This window comes from Cricetulus griseus, chromosome 8 (genome assembly GCF_003668045.3).
Source record: "Cricetulus griseus strain 17A/GY chromosome 8, alternate assembly CriGri-PICRH-1.0, whole genome shotgun sequence".
Classification (NCBI taxonomy): domain Eukaryota; kingdom Metazoa; phylum Chordata; class Mammalia; order Rodentia; family Cricetidae; genus Cricetulus; species Cricetulus griseus.
In genome coordinates this window covers 85,877,472-85,883,471 of record NC_048601.1, presented here as the reverse complement: position 1 = coordinate 85,883,471, position 6,000 = coordinate 85,877,472, and positions in this window count along the sequence as shown.

Here is a 6,000-nt window from a genome sequence, read left to right as displayed (position 1 = left end):
GATTTGTAGACGGGATCAACAAAACTACATGGCTAGTTATAAGGGGAAACAGTGATAAAAATAGCCTGAATAGGTTAATGCTTGCACACAGGCTGCAGCCACAGTGACAGAGTTCACAGACTGGCCCTAGATAAGGGGCTCCTTCCCAAGGAGGCCCCTGGTAGCCTATGCCCAGGTCAATTGCATTGCCTAGAGAAGTCCCTGAGAGGCTAGAGGACAATGGGATGTAGGCGAAAGAAAAGAGGTTATTATCACTCTAGAGCTGAGTGGACAATGTATATCCTATCTGGTGTCCTTGCCATTTTCCCCCATGGCCATTGCCATGGGCTGACTGGGCAACGGCTAAGTGTCATCACCCTTTCTCATCACTAGACAGTAGCAAGAGGTGTAGGAGGCACTGTAGGGGCCAGGTTCTGAGTTCAAGTCTCCTCACTCTGTACTTCCTCCCCGAGTCATCCATCCACTCCCAGTGTTTCAGCCATCATCCACCCAAGTAGTCCCACTCTTAGATGCCTGTGAGAATTGAATGGGGAGTTTTAAGAAGACCCCAATGCCAGACAGCTCAAATCACTTTCATCAGAATCCGAATTGTGCCTGGTTACCAGAGTTCTGAAATAGGCTTGTGCTGCCAGGGTGGAGAACCCCTGACTTGTTTTTAAGCCCAGGCTTGCTCTTCCAACTTCAGTCTCTTTTCTGAGCCTCTCACTTCCTCCTGTGATGTGATGTCTCTTCCTGGGCTTCCCTTGGGGAACCTCAAACCCATTTGACCCAAGTCTGGTTTATAATCCATGTGAAGCCCGTTTCTCCCTGCAGGCTCCCTTCAGTGAATATGCCCACCAGGTAGACAATAGTGCAGCCTGGGGTCAGCCATAGACTCTGCCAGCTTCAACCTCCATATACGTCATGGCTAGTCCATTATGAATGTTTGCTTCATCAGTACCAACAGTGAACAGCATTGTCAGAATGAAAGAGAAGCAGACTGCTTCCTTGCATACTAATCCAAAGTGATTCACATAGAAGCCAGATCCCCCTCAAGAAGCAGCTTTCTCTTCTGCACAAACCGTTACTCTGGTTTGTGCTATCACACTTCTATTCCAGTCAATGGGCAGGAGAAAGCAAATGGCGCATCCATGATTTTCCCTCCAAAAGAATATACTAGATGAGGTTTACATTCTGTGCCCAGAATTCATGCTCACACACCTGGCTACTGAGTCCTGTTGACTGTGTTCCTTAGTCTCCTGTTTCTCCATCTCGCTCTCCTTCCCACAGTCTCCTGATGCAGCCAGCCTTCTAGCTCTGCTCTCTGCACCCTCCAGCCTGCTTTCTTCTTTGCATCTTGGGCAATACTTTCAAAATGCAAGTGAGATCTTTGACCACTTTCCACTGCTCCAGGGATAAAGCCTCAGGTTATGCAGTCTGGCCCTGTGGCTCAAATTCAGTCCGACCCCGTTGGCTGGCTGTCTCTAGCCACATGGTCTGAGTGCTGTGAGTCCTATGCATGCTGTTCCTTTTCTCTGTGGCCTGTGTCTTTGTTTTCTCCATTACAGTCCCCTTGGCTCCATGCTATTCCTTAACTTGTCCTTTAAATCTAGGAGCAGTCAACTTCTGTGACATCTGGCTGAGATCAGAGTGCCCTGCTTCCTAGTGTCAACATTCTAGTTGTATTCCACTAAGAGGTTAGTCATTGCTTAAACTCCGTGCATCCCATTTGACCAAAAGGCTCAGGAAGAAGGAGTGGATCACTACCATTTCAGTGTGACTAGCCCTTGGAAGTCCTCACTAACACTGTTTGCTGCATGGATTATGAGCAGCAACTATAAGGAGTGACAACCAAGCTCCCAACTCCCCAAGACTATGAAAGAGGTACATTTGTAGGAGAGGAGCCCTGGGAAGCATGGAGATGGCAGGCTCTTGCGTTCAGCATGGAAATGCAGCCGGGAAGTGTCCCAGAAGTTACTGGGCTCATATGGAGCCGCTACACCTGTGGGTCTGGACCTCTGCAGGGACATCCTGGCTGGATCAATGGACACTGAATTCTCTAACTGGATTAAGGAACTGGAAAAAGCAGAAGCTGCCAAAAATATAGTGTGACAGTTAGTCTCATTGTCAACTTGATTAGAATGATGACCACCTAGGAACTTAGTTGGACACACTCTGGGTATGGCAGTGAGGGTGCTTCCAGGGTTACTTGAAATGTGGGATACAAAAGGATATGAGAGAGAATTGCCTTGACGTGAGTGGGGCTATCTACTAGTGGGAACCTGGATAGAACAAAAGAGGAAGAAGGAGGAAGCCAGCTAATGGCACAGAGTGCACAATTCAGCCATTTTCCCTCCCCTCCCCCCTTCATTCCCTCTCTCTCCTTCTTGGTCACCAGGAAGCCATTGCCCAGTCAGCCCATGGTCACCACAGGTCACCAGGAAGTCACCACAGGTCACTACTGTTCACACCATGGTGTTCAACCCCACCACAGCCTAGAAACAACAAAGACAGCTGGCATGGATAGCTACTCCTGCAACCATAAACCTGGGACATTTGTTTCTCCCTTGTTATTTTTCCTAGGTTTTTCTTTCTTTTTCTTTTTCCAGAACAATGTGTATGACTAATGTAGGCAGCCACTGGAAGCTTCCTGTGTTATGTCCACCTTTGAAGGGGAAAACTCCCACCTACCAACCTTCCTTTGGTGACCTCAATGCTGTTCTGAGGTTCCCACTTCCTGAGTCCTTACCTTTCCTAAATTGCTTGGAGGTGGGTGGGAGGCTCATGATACCTACAGAGGGGTGAGGACTCTCTCTTTGCAAGATCTCTGTGTAATTCTCAGAGTATAGGCAGGCCATGTTGGAAATGTTTGAGGGAGGGCATTTTAAATTTCACAGTGACTAGACATGGCTACTGGAATTTGGAGCCAGAGACTTCCAGAACATTGGGCAGGACAGCAGACAATTAAAGGTCTCAACCCACATTACCTTCCTTGTCCTTCCTGAGAAATGAATGATAATGGCTGAAGCTTTGGTTGGCAGCAAAAACTCAGCTTAGGAAGAAAAGTCTCTTTGCCACCATCCATTAGGCCGCTTCTGCACATACACATATCTCACTTGTCACGTAGAGAAGGTGATTCTCACTGGAGAGATGTTTCTGAAAGCTGCCCCAGTAATAAAGACTTTGCTTACGACCATGCTCATGTGCCATGTGAGGCTGGCTGTGCTATTCTTTATGGTATGACTGGGACATTCTTTTCTTATTTCTCATTTCTAGACAGGACCCCTTGAGCCTGATGGAGTGAGCATGCTGATTAGACAAGGGCATGAGGAGGAGGAGGAGGTCTTGAACCTTCCACTGCAGCTATATTGAAGAGAAGAGGACAGCTTCCTCCTACCTTGATGATGGCAGACAATTCAGAATCCCTCTTAGACATTCTCTAGGCTCAAGAAGGAAGAGAAGGACAACTGAGGAACCTACATGAGATATGTGAACTTCACAGCCCATTTGGGGCGGTCATTCACATCTGACTCCATTTATCAAAATCATCAAGGTTAGTATCCTGTTCCCAACACCAAGTGGTGCTGAGTTGAGTCATTGCAGGGCTTCCAGGAATGGATTTGACCGGGGCAATGAGGGAATGAAGAGAACACAAACACACAGGGAAGCTGGAATTGGGTGGTCTGGGCTCTCAAATGGAGGAACTTCAGTACTCCAGAATCTCAGCATGTGTATTATACACAGAGAGGCAGAGTCATTGCGTTTAGCTGAAGGAGAAGTGAGGTTATGATGCACAGATAAATAAGGAGGCAGGGTTTCTGGCATATAGAGAAATAAGAAGGTGGGGTCTATGACAAACAGCTGGATCAAAGATGCAGGTGTAGCTAATCCCAGTAGGAGCAGTCTCTGTAGGGGAGCAGCATTCAGGCTGTAAACAACTGTGGGGAGAAAGCTATGGTGGACATTTTCTGCACACACTATCAACATCTACTCACAGACCAGAAGGGAAGGCTTTACCATCTCTCTTCTTGCCCCGAGTCTTGCCCCTAGCAGGGGAAGGGGAATTTGCCATTTTCCAAAGGGTCTGAAAGTAGGGTCCTTGTCATGGCTGTGCTCATGTCTACAGCACACATTCACTCAGGACTGTGATCCCTACAGGGTGGTTACTTCCACAGTTACTCACCAATTCTATCTATCACCACTCTGCATCTTCACCTCCAACAAGGATGACTCTGTCTCCATCATCTACATTTTGCTCTGGGTAGGACTAACATCTGCACACTGACCTCCTTTTAGACTCTTTGTCTGGACAGAGTCTGGAAGGACCTTGGGCTACTCTGGAACACACACACACACACACACACACACACACACACACACACACACACACACACACACACACACACACACGGGCAGGATGAGTCCACTTTGAGGAGCAGGGGGAGGAAGTATGGGCTAAGACTGCAGCTGCAAGTTTCTAGAAACCAGTAGGTCTTAGGGATCAGGCAGTTCTTTAAGAAGAATCCTGTCTTCAGAGAGAGAGAGCTCTATGGAGATGGGTGAGATTCAGAGATACCCACTGAGGCATACTGGAAGACTCAGTAGGGTCAGGGCTCTGTCCTGAATGAAGATTATAGGCCATTTTTGTGGCCTAAACCAAGGCTTTCTCTGAAGCCGAGATTAGAGGCTAGCCCGAGAAAAGGTAAGGGGACAGGCCTGGCTGGACCACAGTACTGGCTGGCTAGAGTCTGTTTAGGGGGCTCTCTTACTCAGTGTGCTTGTGTACTCCTGCTATCTTTTCCTGGCTCAGTGTTTCTATCCTCCAGGATCCTTGGTGTCACTGGTCTTGCCTTTACTTCTCTGGCACTCAAGGCACAGCCACATTCTTCCTAGAGCTTGGGACTTCAGAGTGAGACAGAAAGCCTTCAGAACCTAAGGTTCTCTGCAGACGGAATCTACAGACTATCCTCATCAGGGAAGGAGAGGGCAGCACCAGGAGCTGGGGTTCTGCCAGCACTGGCAGCTGGATGAGCAGCTGTAATGGGATTAGGACCAGTCATGCCCACCTCCCTCCCCCAGTAGCCTGATTAGGATGCAGTGTTGGCGCTGCTGACTGGACCAGGCAGCTCTTTGTCCCCACCCCCAGCTCTGCCAGTGCCTAGCAACCCTCACAGGGAAGCCCTTTCCCACCGTTCTGTCCACTAGCCTGGCCCTAGGCTCAGAGCACACACAAGCCCCACTTGCCTTTTTTTTTTTTTTTTTTTTTTTTGACACTGAAAGGGAGCCAGCTGGTCTCTCTACATCCTCCCATGATCGGCTTCCGAGTTTCTTCTGAAAGTCTAGGCATCCTTTCCAAGAGTCCTGCATCGTATCAGCGATGCTCGGATAGAGTTTTGTTATGGAATCTCTGAGTCACATGGTCTATTCTAGAAAGCAGAAACCTCCAGGGTTTTAGGGCAGGGGTCTTAGATTGGTGTGCTGGACTCTAGTACTTGGTGAGTGTGTTAGAGAGGAGTGATCTGAAAATGGTATCTGTGGCTGTGGTCGGGGGGGGGGGCACAGCTAAGAGATGCTGGAAACAGAAGCTTCCTTTTATTCTTTTGAAACTGCAGTTTCTGAAATGTGCAGAGGGAAGGTAGGATTCAGTCTCTGGGTTAACAGTGTCTAGATGCCCAAGCTGTGGCTGGAGCAACAAGTAAAGAAAGACTTGGCCCTCAGGCAGTTAGTGATGGTTTGGGGGAGACATGTCTTACAGGAAGAGAGAGGTGGTATGTAGTGTGTGCACAGAAAGGGCTGTGGAGGAAAAGGGTGAGCCTGGTGTGGCAGCACATTAACCCTTGCATTGCTGAGAAGGAAGCGGATACCAGGTCTAGCCTGGGCTTAGCAGAGAGAGCCTGCCAAAAGGAAACAACAACAACAACAACAACAAAAACTAAAGCAGACAAATTGACAAAACAATATGAAAAATGAAAATGAGCAAGCAAGGGAAGCATGGCTCTTCTATATTTACCCTGCATTAAG